A 3098-nucleotide genomic window follows, 5' to 3' on the forward strand; every position below is an offset into this window, starting at 1 on the left:
GGACAGCAGGACCCACATTTACAATATCTCCATCTAGAGCCAGTCCAGCACACACAGGGCTTTTGTCTAATGTTTTCCTATGCACTGAGGCCTGCGCAGTGCTCCCCTCCTGTTCCAGTGGGTGAACATTGTCACACAGGGGGTAGGAGACTCACGCAAATCTCTGTGGTGGCTTTTACTTCCCCTTTCAACCCTGGAGGGGTGTCTTTCACCCTGGTCTCTCATTCCTTAACTACTTTCAGTTCTGATCCTTCAGGTTCCCAACCATCCTTTATCAATAGCACAATGAATATCTGGAAAGCCATGATTAATAGAGAGTGGAGGGAGAGGCCGCACTCCCATCCTATGTGGTCCCTGCTTTGCAGATACCTGCTACCAGTCCCGACTTTTCAAGGAACTAGCATTGGAAGGTCTCCGGCAAAGTTACATCTTACCACAAACATGTCAACATGTTAAAATAAACCAAGATGAAATGAAAGAAATACTGCCAGCTCTGCTTTAGTGCCTAAAGTATCACAGTATCACTTAAAAGTAGAAAGAAATCTTATCTTCCCCTTAAGCAGTTATCATGCCGTACAGACTTACATGTTAACAAAAAATCCTCAAAAATATATTATCAGAAGGAATGAAGGTAAAGCACTGAGCACACATCCAAGTGGTTCATCAAGCAGAGCTCAGTCATCTTCTTCCATGCATGATGTGTCGTCATCTCCTTTGAGGGGTGGCATCTCTTCATTTACAGTAGCAGTGGTGTCATCCTCATTGATACCTACACTGAGCTTGATCATCCTGTAAATTCTGTTCACCTGTGTCTGGGATCTTCCAGACTGAAGCCAGAGGACAGCAGCACAGTTTCATAAAGCGAGATGACCAGATCTTTTACAGACTTGTCATTCTTATCAGATTTGGCCTTTTACTTCAAGGTCTCAATGATGGAGTGGTCAGGGTTTATATCCAGGTGCTTCTTAGCTGCCATGTAACTCATCATTGAGTTGTCTCTCAGGGCCTGGGCTTTCATGATTCTTTCCATGTTTGCCATCCAGCCATATATGCTTGTGACAGTACAGCATGGAGACGTCACTAATTGGTTTGACACAATCACCTTTTCAACCTTTTTCTCCAAGATGTCTTTCATGATCTGGCACAGGTTTGCAAACTTTGTCTTTTTCTCTGCCTGTTTTTTTTTTTTTCCCTTCTTCATCTTCTGCAATCTCCAAGCCCTCTTTGGTCACTGACACTGAAGTTTTCCCCTCAAATTCCTTCAACTGTTGGACACAGTACTCGCTGATGGGCTTGATCATACAGATCACTTCTAAGCCATGCTTATGAAGCCATTCCACAAAGGTTGAGTTAGCTACCTGGTCCTTGGTTTCACCCGTTATGTAATAGATGTGCTTCTGGTTCTCCTTCATTCTGGTGCAAGGGTCCTTGAGAGAAATCATCTCATCCCCAGAAGTAGATATGTAGTAACACAACAGTTCCAAAAGCTTCTTTTGATTCTGAGAGTCTTCATGTATTCCAAGCTTTATATTCTTAGAAAACTACTCATAGAACTTCTTGTAGTTCTCCTTATCTTTGCCAGTTCAATAAACAATTCTAAGCTTTTTGACCAAATTTTTGCTAATGACTTTCAAAATTTTGCTTTGTTGTAACATTTCCCGAGAAATATTTAGAGGGAGACCCTCGGAGTCCACCACCCCTCTGATGAAATACAGGTATTCAGGGATCAGCTTCTCACAGTTATCCATGATGAAAACTCTGCAGACATACAACTTGATGTTGTTCTTCTTCTTTCTGTTTTCAAATAGGTCAAAAGGTGCTCATCATGGGACAAAAAGAAGAGCCTGAATTCCAATTGTCCTTCAATGGAAAAATGCTTCACCACCAAGTAATCCTCCCAGTCAGTGGTCAGACTCTTGCAGAACTCCCCATACTCCTTGTTAGTAATATCATCAGGGTTTCTGGTCCAATTGGTCTTCATCACCAAGTAATCCTCCCAGTCATTGGTCAGACTCTTGTAGAATGCCCCATACTCCTCTTTAGTAATATCATCAGGGTTTCTGGTCCAATTGGGTTCCATTTTATTCAGTTCTTCTTGATCAATATATTTCTCTGTAATCTTCTTCTTCTTCTTCTTGTCACCATCTTTCTTTTCTTCATCAGAACCAATATCTTCTATTTCAGGCTTGTCATCAGATTCCTTTTCTTCTTTTTCTTTGTCTTCCTCTTTAACTTCCTTTTCTTCAGCCTCATCACTCACTTCTTTATCTTGTTCCTTCTCCACAAAAAGAATAATGGGATAACCAATAAGCTGAGAATACTTCTTCACAATCTCTTTTATTCTTTCTTCCAAGTACTCAGTCTGGTCTTCTTTCAGATTCAGGATAACCTTTGTTCCTTGGCCCATAGGTTCACCTGTGTCAGTCCTCACTGTGAAAGACCCTCCAGCCCGGGATTCCCAGGTGTACTGCTCATCGTCGTTATGCTTGGTGATCACAGAAAGCCTCCATGAAGGTCTTAATTCCTGACTTGGCTATGATGTCTAGGTTATCAATCAAGTCAGCCTTGGTCATTCCGATCCCAGTATCCACGATGGTGAGGGTGCGATCTTACTTGTTTGGGATGAGATTAATGTGTAGCTCCTTGCTGGAGTCTAGCTGACTGGGATCCATCAGGCTTTCATACCTGATTTTGTCCAGGGCATCAGATGAGTTTGAAATCAGCTCCTGCAGGAAGATCTCTTAGTTTGAGTAGAAAATGTTGATGGTCAGTGACACCAACTGGGCGATCTCTGCCTGGAAGGCAAAGGTCTCTGCCTCCTCTACCTCCATTGGCTGGTCCTGGGTCTGGGTCCCCTCTGGCATCTTGGCTGAGCTTGGCTGAGCTTGGCTGAGCTTGGCTGAGCAACACACAATATATCAGCTTATAGAGGCTAAGGCAACTCAGCTTATCATTGACAAAGGGGCCAAACATGTTCAATGGAAGAAAGATACCCTCTTCAATAAATGGAAAAACTGGCTTTCCACATGCCAAAAACTAAAACTAGACCCATGTCTTTCACTGTGCAATAAATTAAAGTTAAAATGGATCAAATATCT

At 42.5% G+C, this 3098-nt stretch overlaps 1 pseudogene; it reads right to left on the reverse strand.

The window, feature by feature from the left end:
• Positions 1 to 674: 674 nt before the first annotated feature.
• On the reverse strand, positions 675 to 2864 carry LOC102013523 (annotated as a pseudogene).
• Between the last annotated feature and the right edge of the window lie 234 nt (positions 2865 to 3098).

This window comes from Chinchilla lanigera, unplaced genomic scaffold (genome assembly GCF_000276665.1).
Source record: "Chinchilla lanigera isolate Chin_1 unplaced genomic scaffold, ChiLan1.0 scaffold00025, whole genome shotgun sequence".
Classification (NCBI taxonomy): domain Eukaryota; kingdom Metazoa; phylum Chordata; class Mammalia; order Rodentia; family Chinchillidae; genus Chinchilla; species Chinchilla lanigera.